The following is a 17,378-nucleotide window of genomic DNA, read 5'->3' on the forward strand; positions in this document are numbered from 1 at the left end:
CTCTTCAGAACCCCCATCGACCCTTGTCAGCAGGAAGTAGCTAGAGAGACAACCGACGCCCCTGACCCCCTCTTTTTCTTTTCTTTAAGGAGTCGGGAATGTTTGGAAAACTCTGCCCCTACCGCAAAAGCTCTCTCTCTCTCTCTTTCCCTCCCCCACAAAGAGGCTCCCTTATCTCTCACTTTACATACCGGCCATAGCCCTCCCGCCGCCCAGCTTCCCGCCGCCCAGCTTCCCGCCCAGCAGTTCAAACTGACCAACAGTTGCCCACCACCTCGGCTTTTGGCTTCCCCACCCCCAGCCCTTCAGCCCCCTATAAAACAACCCTGCCCCTTTGAGCGGCGCGGCCATTTTTCCTTTTCGTCCCGGCTGGCCTGCCCGGAGGCTCTTTCCTCTCAATAAAGCCTGAACTTAAGGAATTTCCTCTAGCCTGCGGTCCGGTTTTTTCCGAACGAGCTCAGTCTTCCCGCAGAGGGTAGGTCGGACACCCAGGAGGCAGAAGTTGCCGTAAGCTGAGATTGCACCATTGCACTCCAGCCTGGGCAACAAGAGCGAAACTCCATCTCAAAAAAAAAGAATATATAGTAATTGCACTTTGGCAATATCTTGTTATAACAAATTAAGCAGTTGTATTAAAATAGACTCTCAACATTTGTTCATAGTGATTGGCCAGTCCAACTACCTCATTTCACTAGAAAAGAAACAGATAGACAGCTACGACAAAACGAAAAGTAAATCCCATTTCCTGACTCCTAATCCAGTGCTCTTCACAACGGAATCAAGTTTTCTCTTCTACTAAATGTATGCTCCAGTTGAAATCCCCAGTATGCAGCTGGAGTCATGGGCACAGCAGTGTTCAAACACTGAAATTTCTTTGGAAGCAGTAAGGAGAAGTTGACACATCCAATCCATCCTCACTGGCTGATTTTCCTGCAGTGCAAATTCCAGTATCACTCTCTGTCCCCAAAATGTTTCGCAGCCCACTCTTCCATGGAAAATAGCAGCAGTGTTTATTTCCTCCCATTTACGGGGCCTGACTGACCTATCTAGTCACTACGGTAGTTCACAGGCTAAGGATGAACTGATATGGCTTTTGTCTTTCTATTTCATGTGCCACTGATCAGAAGGCATTATATGGCCTTTTTTTTTTTTTTTTTTTTTTTTTTTTTTTTTTTTTGAGACAGAGTCTCACTCTGTCTCCCAGGCTGGAGTACAGTGGTGAGATCTCAGCTCATTGCAACCTCCGCCTCCCAGGTTCTGCCTCAGCCTCCTAAATAGTAAGGATTATAGGCACCTGCCACCACGCCCGGCTAACTTTTGTATTTTTAGTATAGGCGGAGTTTTGGCATGTTGCATAGACTGGTCTCGAACTCCTGACCTCAGGTAATCTCCCCGCCTCAACCTCCCAAGTGCTGGAATTACAGGTGTGAGCCACTATGCCTGGCCCATGATATGGCTTTGAATGCTGGTCCTTCACCATTTGCCTGGAGACAACATACCAAGTCTCATAATTCTCATCTGTAAAATGGGACACAAATAGTACTTACTTTAAAAGTTTGTCTTAAGAATAAAATGAGATTATGTCTGGGTGTGTTGGCTCAGGTATGTAATCCCAGCACTTTGGGAGATGGAGGTGGGTGGATCACCTGAGGTCAGGAGTTCAAGAACAGCCCGGCCAAGGCCATTTCTACTAAAAATACAAAAATTTAGCTGGGCGTATTGGCAGACACCTGTAATCTCAGCTACTTGGGAGGCTGAGGCAGGAGAATCGCTTGAACCCAGGAGGCGGAGGTTCAGTGGGCTGAGATCACACCATTTCATTCCAGCCTGGGCAACAGAGCGAGACTCCATCTCAAAATAAATCAATAAAATGAGATTACATTAAATATTTCAAACATTCAATGAAAATAAGCTACTATTAATATGAGCTCAATAACTCTTGAGTGAATCTAGGAAGTGTTCAAGAATGACTTTTATGCTGACTTTACCAATTTATTTTAAGCTTTGGAATAGAGAAGGATCAAGAAAGTTAAATCCCCGTCCAAAGTCATGCAGCTTATATTTCGGGTGGAAAGACAGACAACAAGCAAGTAAATAACTTCAGATAGTGGAAAGTGCTGGGAAGGAAATAAATGAGTGTGATGTGGCTGGTAAGGCAGAAGGAGGAGGTGCCTACCTTAGGGAGGGAATTCAGGGAAGAGCCTTTCGGAGGAAATGACACTTGAGCCGTGGAAAGACAAGCAGGTGCAGCATATGCGATGGTCTGGTGGGGAGAAGGGGAAATGAGGGAGAGCATTGCAGACAGAGGAAACAGCAAGCGTCAAGGCCCTGCGGTGGAACCAAGAGACAGGCACAGCACGACAACGGGTCAGGGTGGCCAGAGGGAAGCCAACAGGGCCGAGCACAGCAGGATTTGTGGTCAGGCCGATCCCTGTGAGCCCTGCAGGAGTTCTGCTTTTATTCTAAGTGCAACAGGAAGAAGCCACTGAAAGATTTTGAGCAACAAGATCAACAACATCAGAACATGAAAGTTGTATTACTCCCTTTCAATGTTTGTATTTGTTCTGCAGCACACAAACCGGGGCTCACATTGCCTTCTGCAGCTAACACAGGGATGGGATGACCCATCTGTGTTCCAAATCATTGGTGGAGAAGGCCGCCATCTGCTGGAAGAAAGCACGTTTCAAAAGCTGTTCTTCCCTGAAGGCGATGAGGGGCTCATTCATACACTCCCTTTGCACAGAGGAGTACATCATTCTGTAACGTGATAGGGCTAAAATATCAAAGTGTGACAGTACTCCACCTTGCTCTCTGCCCTGCCTTCTAAGGAATCTATGTTTGAATACCGAAAGGGATACAGCTGACCTTCAAAGAAAAAGCAAGCAGCAGGCCAGGCATGGTGGCTCACGCCTGAAATCCTAGCACTTTGGGAGGCCAAAGTGGGCAAATCACCTGAGGTCAGGAGTTCAAGACCAGCCTGCCCAACATGGTGAAACCCTATCTCTACTAAAAACAAAAAAATTAACCAGGCATGGTGACTCGTGCCTGCAATCCCAGCTACCCAGGAGGCTGAGGCAGGAGAATTGCTGGAATCTGGGAAGTGGAGGCTGCAGTGAGCCGAGATTGTACCCTACACTCCAGCCTGGGCAACAGAGTGAGACTCCAGCTCAAAAAAAAGAAAAAGAAAAAAGAAAAGGCAAGCAGCACCTCTCAGAACAGAACAGACCTGGGGTAGGGTGGGGACAGGAGAGGGTAAAAGAGAGGTAGACTCGAGCCTGAGAGAAATATGAAAGATATTTGCAGGGAGTGGCCATGATGATGCCAGGAACATGGGAAAAGGAATGCCTAAAGAACATTTTCGCAGGTTTTGCTGTGTTGGAAGGTGTAATTCCCTCTGAGATACTTCGGTAAGACCTACATTCCTTTTTGAAGCTTTTTGAAGTAAAATTTATGCTTGTTTTAGCTGCACGGCTGTGCAGTGCATATACTGGGTATGACTACATAAACCTGGGGACATCCTTTGATGTGACATATTAAGCTATCAGATCTGTTACTACCACTTATTCCTCCTGGCTCATGGCTAGACACAGCTCCCTAGCCTGTGCTCCCCACTGCCTTTGCTTAGGGTCATTTGAGCTAGAGATGAGAAGCAAGGACAGGGAGTGTGAGACGGCAGAGGCAGAAAGAGGAGGATCCTTCCACCTGGCCAAACAACAAACCTGAGACTTCTATTCAAATCAGTGCTCAAAAAGATCATGTCCCTAAGCTATGACAGGGTGAGCTGTGCCTCCTTTCACACCCATATGCCCCCACCCACTATTTTTATGACTATTTTTCTCTAATACCAAATCTATTTTTCATGTCCATTTGCACCATATGTCATTTTTGTGAAGATGATACAGGCAACTAGGCAACCACTAAGAATGCTAGGATTTTAACTCACCCTATACATTAGGATTAAACTCCAAATGGGTAAAAAGGGTTATTTAATTAATTTATTTATTTGAGACAGGCTCACTCCATTCCGCAGTCTCACTCTATTGCTGCAATGGTGCAATCACAGATCACTGCAGGTTTGACCCACCCCCAGGTTCAAGTTATCCTCCCACCTCGGCCTCCGGAGTATCTGGGACCACATATGCACGCCACCACATCCAGTCAACTTCTTCCTGGACTTCAGCTATCCTCTCATCTCAGCCTCCCAAAGAGTTGGGATTACAGACAGGTGTGAGCCACCACACCTGGCCAGATCAAAGAATTAAATGTTTATAAAAATGACTATGAAAGGCTGGACACGATGGCTCACACCTTTAATCCCAGCACTTTTGGAGGCTGAGGCAGGGGGATCACTTGAGGTCAGGAGTTCGAGACCAGCCTGGCCAACATGGTAAAACCCTGTCCCTACTAAAAATCCAAAATTTAGCCAGGCATGTTGGTGCATGCCTGTAGTCCTAGCTACTCAGCAAGCTGAGGCAGGAGAATTGCTTGAAGCCGAGAGGTAGAGGCTGCAGTGAGCCAAGACGGTGCCACTGCACTCCAGTCTGGGCAACAGAGAGAAACCCTGTCTCAACAATAAAATGACTATGAAAGAAAAACACATGGGTCAATTCTTTCATAACCTAGAAATAGAAAAAGGCCCTCTAATTATGATTCAATATGGAAGCCATAATAGAAATGATGGGTAAATTTTACTATTAAAATGTAGAAACAAACAAATGGTGAAACAAACAAAAAAACTAAACATAAGCAAAGACAAAGGGATTACCGACAAACTGAAAAAAGAAAGTTACACATGTCCCAGATATTTGCACAACCAAACTGCCATGGCTTAGCCATCTGGACACCCCATAGGACACAGAAGAGTGAGGTCACTGCTAAGTAGGAGTCGCTCAGTAAATGTTGAATGAAAAAAATTTTATTGAGTAGAAGCATGATGATATGCTAACTAAATATTGCCTAATGTTTACACTATCTTATGTAAATAGTATATTAAATATACTTAGTGTTTGTTGAGCTTTACTAAAGGAATTAATGAAGAGACTTATTGGAATTAACAAGGAAATTCTGGAAGACAAATTGAGAAGATAGGAAGCTTTAAAGTAGTGTTTTCTAAAGCAGAGTCTGAATACTTTTATGTCCTATAAATAAGAAAAAAACCTGTCAAACCAAAAGAAAAATAGGTAAAGGATATAAAACTATATATCAAAAAGATGCTTACTATCATTCATATAATAAGATAAATGCAAATTAAGACTTAATTGACAAGCTAGTTTATCAGATGTTCAAAAATCCAGAAGTTTAACCACACACTACAATGGAAAGACCATGGAGACAGAAAATGAATCGCCGCCTACGGAAAGAAATTTTGCTAATTCAAAATTACCAATGTATTTATCCACCAGGAATCCCCTAAGAATCTAACCCACAGATATACTTGCATCTGTACTAAACAATATACGTACTAGTCTATGGCTATAGAATAACAAGGTCCTGGAAGCAATCTGGAGTTTAAATAATGGAACATGATGCATCTGCTTTTATTTTTTTAATTTGAGGAAACTCTATATGTGCTCATACGGAAAGATACATTGTCCAGTGGAAAAAACAATAGAAGAACAGTTATAGAGGGTGCTACCCTTTGAGTAAGAAAGGGGGAAATACACACGATGGTATAGTATTTTCTTATATAAAGGTACAAGGAACTAGTGGTTACCTGTAAAAGGTGAGAGAGAGGTTAGGAGGGGACATGGTGGAAATGAGACATTTCCTTTGTGAACTCAAACTATCTGAGACAGGTCTTAGACAATTTTGAAAGTTTATTTTGCCAAGGTTTAGGATGAACCAGTGACACAGCCTCAGGAGGTTCTGAGACATGTGCCCAAGGTGGTTGGGGTAGTTTGCTTTTATAGATGGAGGGAGACATGAGACATCAACCAGTATGTGTAACATGTACATTGGTTGGGTCCCATAAGGCAGAACCCAAAGTAGGAGCTTCCATGTTAAAAGTAGCTAAGAGACAAAAGCTTTCATTCTTTTGAGTCCTTTTTTTTTTTTTTAATTTTTTGGTTTTTTTGAGATGGAGTCTTACTCTTTCACCCAGGCTGGAGTTAGTGGTACAATCTCAGCTCACTGCAACCTCTGCCTCCTGGGTTCAAGCAATTCTCCTGCCTTAGCCTCCCAGGTAGCTGGGACTACAGGCACACACCACCATACTCGGCTAATTTTTTGTATTTTTAGTACGGATGGGGTTTTGCCAAGTTGGCCAGACTGGTCTCAAACTCGTGACCTCAGGTGATCCTCCTGCCTCAACCTCCCAAAGTGCTGGGATTACAGGCATCACCCACCACGCCTGGCCTCTTTGGAGTCCTTCATCAGCCTTCCACTGAATACACAGTTTAGTCTGGTTCAGTGAATCTGCATTTTTACATAAACAATAGGGAAGAGGAAGCAATCAGATATGCATTTGTCTCAGGTGAGTCTCAGAGGAACCACTTTGAATAGAATGGGGGCAAGTTTGTCCTAAAATGTTCCCAACTTGACTTTCCCTTTTTTTTTTGAGACAGAGTCTTGCTCTGTTGCTAAGCACCAGGCTGGAGTGCAGTGGCACAATCTTGGCTCACTGCAACCTCCGCCTCCCAGGTTCAAGCAATTCTCCTGCCTCAGTCTCCTGAGTAGCTGGGACTACAGGCGCATGCCACCACACCCAGCTAATTTTTTGTATTTTTAGTAGAGACAGTGTTTCACCATGTTGGCTAGGATGATCTCGATCTCTTGACCTGGTGATCCGCCTGCCTCAGCCTCCCAAAGCACTGGGATTACAGGCTTGAGCCACCGCGCCCGGCCCAACTTTCCCTTTAGCTTAATGATTTTGGGGTCCCAAGATTTATTTTCCTTTCACATTTTGTATGACTTTATATTGCTTTTAGTTTTTGAACCATTTGAATGTCTTACAAATTTCAAAAAAGTTTTAAATTCTCAGTATGATTTCCCTCCATACACCCATATATGCCTGAGATCTTGTTTTTTTGTTTTTTTGTTTTGAGACGGAGTTTCGCTCTTGTTACCCAGGCTGGAGTGCAATGGCACGATCTCGGCTCACCGCAACCTCCCAGGTTCAGGCAATTCTCCTGCCTCAGCCTCCTGAGTAGCTGGGATTATAGGCACACGCCACCATGCCCAGCTAATTTTTTGTATTTTCAGTAGAGACGGGGTTTCACCATGTTGACCAGGATGGTCTCGATCTCTTGACCTCGTGATCCACCCGCCTCGGCCTCCCAAAGTGCTGGGATTACAGGCTTGAGCCACCGCGGCCGGCCGAGATCCTGTTTCTTTTAAAACATTTCCCTAATCCTTATAAATCTACATTAAATACTTTGGATTACATATATCTGAGATTCAATAGTCTCCATCTCAGTCTATTTTAGATAAATTACTTTAATGAGTACTTTGGGTCTATTTTTTTCCTTAGCCTTTATTCTGTTTTTAAACAGGCTCACACTGTAATCCCAGCATTTTGGGATGCCAAGTATAAGGTGGATCACCTGAAGTCAGGAGTTCAAGACCAGCCTGGCCAACGTGGTGAAACTTTCTCTACTGAAAATACAAAAATTAGGCCGGGTGTGGTGGCTTACGTCTATAATCCCAGCTCTTTGGGAGGCCAAAGCAGGCAGATCACCTGAGGTCAGGAGTTCAAGACTAGACTGGTCAACATGGTGAAATCCCATCTCTAGTAAAAAATACAAAAAGTTAGCTGGGTGTGGTGACAGGTGTCTGTAATCCCAGCTCCTCAGGAGGCTGAGGCAGGAGAATTGCTTGAACCTGGGAGGTAGAGGTTGCAGTGAGCTGAGATTGTGCCATTGCACTCCAGCCTAGGCAACAAGAGTGAAACTCTGTCTCTAAATAAATAAATAAGAGGTTATTGTTACCATTTAACTCAGAAAAATGAAGTGCTTGTCCTGTAGGATACTCAGTCCATTTTACTTTGTATGCTATGGATGTGTTATTGCTGTGGATGTGTTCAGCCTTCCCAACCTTGTAAACAGTTCTTCAAGGAAGGAATCCATGTCTTATTCATCTACAGCTCAGTACCTACACCATGAACACAGTGTGTGATCAATAAAGGTCAGCAGTGACAATGATGATTAGGTGATGATACTATTGTAAGGTCATAGAATAACAGAACCCATTCTACACATTTTTAAAATTTGGCACACAACCAGAATGCCATGTGTTAGTCATCTTTGCACCCCACAGGACAGAGAAGAGTGACTTAGTAGTCACTCAATAAATGTTAGATGAAAAAAATCATATTGAGTGAGTAGAGGCACGGTGATGTGCTAATTACTGCCTAAGGTTTACACTATTTTTTGTAAATATTATATAAATATACTTAGTGTTTGTTGAGCTTTACCAAAGGAATTAATATAAAGACTTATTGGAATTAACAAGGAAAATCTAGAAGACAAATTGAGAAGATAGAAGACTTTAAAGTAGTCTTTTCCTTACTTTTTTTTTTTTTTGAGACACAGTCTTGCTCTGTTGCCCAGGCTGGAGTACAGTGGCACAATCTTGGCTCACTGAAACCTCCGCCTCCTGGGTTCAAGCTATTCTCCTGCCTCAGCCTTCTGAGTAGCTGGGATTACAGGCCCAGCTAATTTTTGTATTTTTAGTAGAGACAGGGTTTCACCATGTTGGCCAGGTTGGTCTCAAACTCCTGAACTCAAGTGATCCACCTGCCTCAGCCTCCCAAAGTGCTGGGATTACAAGCATGACCCATCATGCCCAGCCTAAATTAGTGTTTTCTAAAGCAGAGTCTGGAAACTTTTTAGAGAGAATCTCATGACCATGTTATTTCAGGAAGCCTGCTATAGGTAGCATGGACAGGAAAAGCCTTACAAAAGATAAGCTTTCCCTTGGGCCCGGTGCAGTGGCTCACGCCTATAATCCTGGTACTTTGGGAGGCAGAGGCGGGTGGATCACGAGGTCGAGAGATCGAGACCATCCTGGTCAACATGGTGAAACCCCGTCTCTACTAAAAACACAGAAAATCAGCTGGGCATGGTGGCGCGTGCCTGTAATCCCAGCTACTCAGGAGGCTGAGGCAGGAGAATTGCCTGAACCCAGGAGGCGGAGGTTGCGGTGAGCCGAGATCGCCCCATAGCACTCCAGCCTGGGTAACAAGAGCGAAACTCCGTCTCAAAAAAAAAAAAAAAAAAAAAAAAAAAAGATGAGCTTTCCCATCTCTTAAAAATGGGCTGAGACCCAGTAATAGGAAATAGTCAAGAGAGAATTCTGGGAAAATAAGAGGCATGCCAGGTAGAGAGAACCACAAATGCAGACTCTGAAGCTGGGCAAGTATAGGGGTTCACCTTTTGGAGGAACAGAAAGGAAGCCAGTATGACTGAGGCTGGGTGAGCAGGAGGGTGAGTGGTAAGGGATGAGGTCAGAGAGCCCATGGAGTGCTACACACCCCTGCAGGAAGCTTGGATTTATTCTAAGAGCAATGGGAAGCCACAGGAAGGACTATCTGGGAAAGAGGTGATTGGATTAATTTTTTTTTTTTTGAGACAGAGTTTCGCTCTTGTTACCCAGGCTGGAGTGCAATGGCGCAATCTCGGCTCACCGCAACCTCCGCCTCCTGGGTTCAGGCAATTCTCCTGCCTCAGCCTCCTGAGTAGCTGGGATTACAGGCACATGCCACCATGCCCAGCTAATTTTTTGTATCTTTAGTAGAGACGGGGTTTTCACCATGTTGACCAGGATGGTCTCGATATCTTGACCTCGTGATCCACCTGCCTCAGCCTCCCAAAGTGCTGGGATTACAGGCTTGAGCCACCGTGCCCAGCTGGATTAGTTTTTTAAAATACCCACTCTGGCTGCAATAGTCATGGGGCTACAGGGAAAGAGAATAGAAACAGGCAGACTTGTCAGGAAACTCATGTAGAAATCCAGGTGAGAAGTGACCACAATTGGAGTGAATGTGTTAGCGGCAGAAATCAATAAATTCAGGAAGTTTTTTTTTTTTTATCTTTTTTTGGAGATGAAGTTGCACTCCTGTTGCCCAAGCTGGAGTGCAGTGGCGCAATCTGGGGGCTAACCACAACGTCTGCCTCCCTGGTTCAAGCGATTCTTTTGCCTCAGCCTCCCGAATAGCTGGGATTACAGGCAAATGCACCACGCCCAGCTAATTATATATTTTTAGTAGAAACGGGGTTTCTCCATGTTGGTCAGGCTAGTCAGACTCCCAACCTCAGGTGATCCACCTGCCTTGGCCTCCCCAAAGTGCTGGGATTACCGGTGTAAGCCACCAAGCCCAGCCAAATTCAGGAAGTATTCTTGAGATAAAACTGATAGAATTTTCACTGGTGCGTTGTACTTGAAGGTGAGGCAAGAAGAATTGAAGAAGAGTCGATTTTCTTTGGCTTGAGCAACTTCACGATATTGTCTCAGATGCGGAAGAATCCCAGCTACTGGAGGAAGAACAAGGCCAGACGGGAAATCAAAATTTCTGTTTATTTCTTTTCGAAAGTATAGTCCATTACTTGGTATATTCTCCAGAGTTTTTGGCTAAAAAAAAAAAAAAGAAAAAGAAAGTATAGTCCATTTGAGAAGCATATAATAAATTCAAATGGAGATGTCCAGTAGGCAGTTGAGTATATAAGTATCAAACTCAGAGAAGACAGAGAATATAAAAATGTAGAAAGCATTAATGCCATTTCTTACAGTTTATACAAAAAAAAATTAGAAGGCAGCAGCATAGAAATGCTAAACTCATGAGTGTGGTTATGACCACCTAGGGGTAAAAGTGTACACGTTTTTAAAAGGGATCAGTATAGAGCCTGTTAGAAATCAAGAATTTAGGGAGGGTTCAGCAAAGAAGCCTGAGAAGGAGCAACCAGTCAGGTGAATGCTAAACCAGGAGACTGTGGTGTGGAGGCCATGAGAAGGGGGTAGTCAGTTGTGTTAAATGCTGCCAAGAGGTCTAATGAGATAATAATACTAACACATTGGCCGGGCTGGTGGTGCACACCTGTAATCCCAGCGCTTTGGGAGGCTGATCAGGTGGATTACCTAAGGTCAGGAGATCGAGACCAACCTGGCCAACATGGTGAAACCCCACGTCTACTAAAAATACAAAAATTAGCCAGGCATGGTGGTGGGTGCCTATAATCCCAGCTACTCAGGAGGCTGAGACAGGAGAATCACTTGAACCCAGGAGGTGCAGGTTTCAGTGAGCCAAGATCGTGCCACTGCACTCCAGCCTGGGCAACAGAGCAAGACTCAACTCCATCTCAAAATAATATTAATAATAACACTATAGCCCTATTACTACTAGTAATAGATTACTACCAGCTAACATCTACGGAGCACTTACTATGTACCACATCTGTTCTAAGAGCTTTATGGGAATTAATTCTGAATCGTTTTGACAATGCTAAGGATAGAAAAGAAACCATTGGATTTGGTAACACAGAGGTCAAATGAAGAGATCTTTCATTCAACAATAATGCCTGACTTGTTCCAGGCAAGCTTGAGGGGTTGAGGATGAAAGACAAAGGTCCTGCCTTCATAAGAGCTTAATGTAAACAATTAAACACATAGATGTACCATACAGTCAGAGAAGTGTCTCAAAGAAAATAAGCAGGCCAAATACTGCTCTTTTTGGTACTCCATGAAAAGGAGATGACAAGTATTTGAAGGAAGGTGCCCTGGCAGAGGAAAAAGCAAGTGAAATGATCCTGAGCTCGGAGCAAGGATGCCCATGTACTTGCAGAGCAAAAGCCCACAGGAGAGTGGTAGGACATGATGTCATGGACAATCAGGTCAACTCAAGGTGAGGTTAGTGAGAGGCTCAGATCAAGTGGGACCTTACATGCCTGCTGAGGACTTTAGAGTAGGAGTCCTCAACCCCCAGGCTGTGGACTGGTTCCGTGCATGGCCCGTTAGGAACCCAGCTGCACAGCAGGAGGTGAGTGGCAGGAGAGCAAGCATTAGTCTGAACTCCGCCTCCTGACAGATCAGTGGTGGCATTAGATTCTCGTGGAAACACACACTCTACTGTGAACTGCGCATGCGCATTGAGGGACCTAGGTTGCGGGCTCCTTATGAAAATCCAACTAATGCCTGATAGATCAATCTGAGGTGGAGCAGTTCCCCCAACCCCAAGAAAAAACTGCCTTCCACAAACGCGTCCCTGGTGCCAAAAATGTTGGGGATCCCTGCCTTAGAGTACATACAACCTGAGGTGAGAACCCGCGCTGGAAGGCTGAGAGTGTAGGGCTAATGGCCCACAGGGTTGTGGGGTGTCCTTTATGCTGTGCTGAGGCACAGGATCCGAGAAATAAAGAGAAAGGACACAGAAGTACAAGGAAAACACAGCTGGGCTCCGGGGGCCATGCCACCTATAAGCGGAGTCAGGCGATGCCCCAAATGTCCAGAAGGGTGTGTATTTACTGTGTACAGGTTAGGGGCAGGGCAGTGAGTGAAATCATCTCTAAGGATAGTAATAGGGTCTTGAGCAATAAAACAAGGGGTCCACCCCCATTAGGTCGCCTAGGCTAGGAGGTGGACAGTACGCAGCAAGGGGTCCATTCCCATTACGTCATCAAGGCAAGGGTCGTGTGCAGTAAGGAGTCCACCCCCATTAGGTCACTGCGGCATGGAGGTGGGCTGTGCACAGTGAAGAGGGTGCAGTGTGCATTACCTCTATCTATGGGCAAGATACTAAGAAGATTTATAGGAGTATGCTCTAAGTCACATAGCCGTGAGAGCTGAGGGGGTCTACGCCACCTGCTGGCAGCTTTCAATGAGTTCTATAGGGAATGCTTTCCAAGCAGCAGTGTAACAAGAGCTGATAAAGTTCACAGTCACCAAGATGCAATTATCCGGAGAGGTTTTGAGCCCTTGGATGCTCGAGGGATTGCCGGTCTGAGGGCAGCCTTTCACAAGAACTGGAGCAAGGTCCTACAACTCCTTTATCAGGAGGAGTGACTCTTGCCCCAAGCCTGCCATACAGCGGGTATCTTTATGATACTGAACGCTGCCACCTGGGCCATCGATTCTTGTCCTGGTATAACTGTTTTTCCTTTAAATCATGCTCTGCACTGTGTCTGCTCCAGACATTCCTCCAACTGTAAGCCGCTTATTCCTTAATTCATGCTCTGTACTGTGTCTACTCTAGGCATTCCTTGGATTATGAACTAAAATAGTTATATATATCCACTAAGATATATACAACCTATTAGAAACTAAGATATAGTTCACATATATATATATATATACACACACATATATATGGAAATAACTGAGTGGTAAGATATTCTTTAGGCACTCATTCTATGAACTAACATATGATTATATAGAGAGGATTATATAAAAGGAAATAACTAGTAACACTATAAACTGAGATATTCTCCAAGCCCTAATTCTATAAACTAATATATGATTATATAAAGGATTATATAAAATGAAATAACTGAGTAGTAACACTGTAAACTGAGATATTCTTCAGGCCTTAATTATGCCAGGATTCTGCTTAGGTCTCCTTCCTCAGTACCTATATGGGGGTTACCCACAGAGAGCAAGAGAACTGCATGTAATTTATGCTCTAAGGGACTCCTGTGACTGCTGTAGGCACAATGAACCGGGGATAGTTCGAGACAGGAACCCAGCTGGAGGCTACTGCAGTGGACCAGGCAAGAGATGATATTGGCTTATAAAGGTGATGACATTTTAAATGTTAAGAAATGGCCATAGTTAGGACATAGATCAAAGTCACAATTTGCTAATAGTTTAAAGTCTGGGTGTAAGAGAAAAGCAGGCATCAAGAATGATGCCAAGGTTTTTGGGCACCTGGATAAATAAATGGCAGTGCCATTTGTGGAAATGGGAAACAATGAGGGAAGGGCACAATTGGCCGCTGCGGTAAGAGTTCAGTGGTGGGCACGTTATGGGTATTAACTCGGAGTCTTTTTAGCAATACTAAGGATATAGAAGAAACCATTGGATTTGGTAATCAAATGTAATCCAATTTACAGGCCAAATTGATATTCAAGCAGGGATGATAAATCAACAACTTGTTATGAAACGAGTTTAGGGGAAAAACTGAGGCTAGAGATAATTTGGGAAGTTACCAGGATATAGTTAAGGCCATGGAACTGATGACCTCACCCAGGGAATAAGGAAAGTTCTAGAAGAATCAGAGAGGACTAAGGCATTGGTCACTTCAACCTAAAGGCTAGGAAGAGGAGAATTCAGCAAAAGAAACTGACTAAAGAGCAATCAGTGCAGTAGGACAACGGAGGTAGAGGCATCCCAGAAGTCAAGTAAAGAAAGACTTCTAAGAAAGTAAAAGGTGAATGTGTCAGATGAGTAAGACGAAAATGAAGAATTAGCCATAGACCCTTACAAGGCAGAGACCATTGTGACCTCAACAAAAGCCACTGCAGCTAAATGGAGGGGATGAAAGCTTAATTTAAGTGGTTCTTAAGAGAAGGGGGGAAAGGGGAAAAGAGGATATGGAGACAATGACTTACAGGCAATTCAAATGATAAATTTTTCCTCTAAAGCAGGGCAAAGAAATCATGGTACCTGGGTAGGCACATGGGGTTCAGGGAAGGTTTGGGTTTTTTTTTTTTTAAGATAAGAGTTACTGTGCATTTTGCTGTTGCTGTTGCTTGGTTAGTTGGATTTTGTTTTTGTTTTTGACACAAGGTCCTGTTCTGTTGCCCAGGCTGGAGTGCAGTGGCATGATCATATCTCGCTGTAGCCTCGAACTGCTGAGCCTGAGTAATCTCCCTGCCTCAGTCTACAGTAGCTGGGACTACAGGTTTATTTTGTTGCTGTGGCGGTGGTGGGGTTTTTTCTCTCTTTTTTTTCTTTTTTTAGAAACGAGGTCTCACTATGTTGCTCAGGCTGGTTTTGAATTCCAGCCTCAAGTGATCCTTCCACTTCGACCTCACAAAGTGCTGGGATTACAGGTGTGACCCACTGCACCCAGTCTATTGCACATGTTTGTATGCCAGTGGGAATGATCCAGTAGAGGGAGAATACAATGCATGCAGGATAGAGAGGCTAATTTTAGGAGCAAAGAGCTTAAAGAAGTTAGAGAGAATTGACAAGGATATAGAAATAAAAATTCCATTTGATCCAACAATCTCATTACTGGGTATATACCCAAGGGATTATAAATCATTGTATTATAAAGACACACGCACACGTATGTTCACTGAAGCACTGTTTACGATAGCAAAGACCTGGAACCAACCCAAATGCCCATCAATGATAGACTGGACAAAGAAAATGTGGCACATATACACCATGGAACACTACACAGCCATAAAAAACAATGAATTCATGTCCTTTGTAGCGACATGGATGAATCTGAAAACCATCATTCTCAGCAAACTAACCAAAAACAGAAAATCAAACACCACGTGTTCTCATTCATAGGTGGGTGTTGAACAATGAGAACACATGGACACAGGGAGGGGAGCATCACACACTGGGGTCTGTTGTGGGAGCTAGGGGAGGGACACCAGGGAGTGGGGAGGGTGGGGAAGGATAACATGGGGAGAAATGCCAGATATATAGGTGATGGGGGGATGGAGGCAGCAAAACACCTGCCATGTATGTACCTATGCAACAATCCTGCATGATCTGCACATGTACCCCAGAACCTAAAGTACAATTTAAAAAAAAAAAGAGAGAATTGAAATCCAACATATAGATTGAGGGAATGGCCTTTAATACAAGCAAGGACAGTTCATCCATTATTAACAGGGAAAAAAAGTAGAGTACATATATATAGATGCTGGCAGTTTCATAGATTTCGTGGTGGGAAGATACGAAGATCTTTCAGAATTCTATTCTCAGTGAAGAAAAAAAATGAAATCACCAGCTAAGAGCAAGGAGGAAAGGATGCAGAAGGTTTGAGGAAAGAGCACTCACCATAATTTCTGGGACAGCTGGAAAATGAACTGACTGGGGAAATACAGTACGACTGGCAAGCAGCACTGCGAGCCCACATGAAGTTCAAGGGCATGGATTTAAAGGTCAATTAGCATACTTAGCATAGTTGTTTGCCTGACTCTTGCCATTATCTGTTATTCCAAGTGCAGGCAAGAATTGGATTTAACAAGGCAAGAATGACAGAAGGAGAGAGGATCAAGGGAGTGATTCCATTGTTAGTCCATGGAATATAAGGTGAGGAGAGACAGCAGGACATAAGACAGTGATATATAATGAAAAGTTAATAGGATCAGTGGATTAGAAGTCCCTTTGAAGCTGAAAATTTGATGGGGGTTCATGGAGGAGTGAGCTGGAAAGCTAAGACATGGTTAGAGATTAGAGTGCTTGAAATATTCTGGAAACGGTACAGCAATTAACAATGGCTTTGATAGTGGGTGCCTATGATGGGGTGAAGGGCAAGATCTTTCCCAGTGAGGAGGTCAAAGAACCGAGAAGCAAACCGATCATCCAAGTGGATCTGAAATCTCCATGCAGGAAGAAAGTTCTTCAGGAGATGAGAGTGGTATCTAAACCCTAAATGAAGGATTTTGCTTTTTTTTTTTTAAAGAAGCACGGTTCTTCCCTGAAATATGAGAAAAGGCGGAATTCCTGGGTACAGATGAGGGTAAAACAATAGATCCACTGTAAGAAAATAAGGGATTTCATGACTGATCACTTCCATTTTTTCAATAAAGAATGTGGAAAAGTCTTCAACTGAGTCGGGGGTCAAAGGTGTGAAGTTTAGAGGAGAGTAAAGAAGGCAGTTAGTCATCACTTCAGAGACTGGGAAAACTAACCTACTAAGGGAATAAAGTGAGCTGAAACTGAAATAAACCAGATGTTATGACTGTGCCATTTTGCACAGCAAGAGTCAACTGCTGAGGTGTAGGAAGAGAGTAGATGGATGGCTGGCTTTAACCAGGGTTGGGGTTTTTGTCAGAAGTATGGTGGATAACAAGAGAGCCAATGGAGTGGTGGAAGACGGAAGGGAGCAATTGTGATGGCAGACCATGGAATCAAGGCTGGGTAAGGAGTCAGAACATAAGATAAAAATTGGTCTTCCAAAAGATTGGTGGCCTAATGAGGACAAATAAATGTTTTGGGTTGGGTCACTAGTGAGGGGTCATAAAAGAGCTGGCGGGGTCAGAGCAAGGATGTTTATACCCAAGTCCCATCTGCTCTGTTATCTGGTGAATGTGGTGAGGATTGAGCATATCCTGAGCACATTGTAGATGCATACTCTTCGAATACTTGCTCAGTGAATGTTTTCCACATGCGACCACATGCCAAACACTGATGAAAATATTCTCTCTTCAAGGATCACTCCCTTGAGTTGAGGAGAAAGATGAATGGTGAAATACAAGATCTCA

At 43.9% G+C, this 17,378-nt stretch overlaps 1 protein-coding gene across 1 annotated transcript in view; it reads right to left on the reverse strand.

Moving 5' to 3' along the window:
* Nucleotides 1–17,378, reverse strand: part of SPMAP2L (sperm microtubule associated protein 2 like) — a 76,706-nt gene that overhangs the window by 58,411 nt on the left and 917 nt on the right. The window lies entirely within an intron of this gene.

Source organism: Callithrix jacchus, chromosome 3 (assembly GCF_049354715.1).
Source record: "Callithrix jacchus isolate 240 chromosome 3, calJac240_pri, whole genome shotgun sequence".
NCBI classification, from domain to species: domain Eukaryota; kingdom Metazoa; phylum Chordata; class Mammalia; order Primates; family Cebidae; genus Callithrix; species Callithrix jacchus.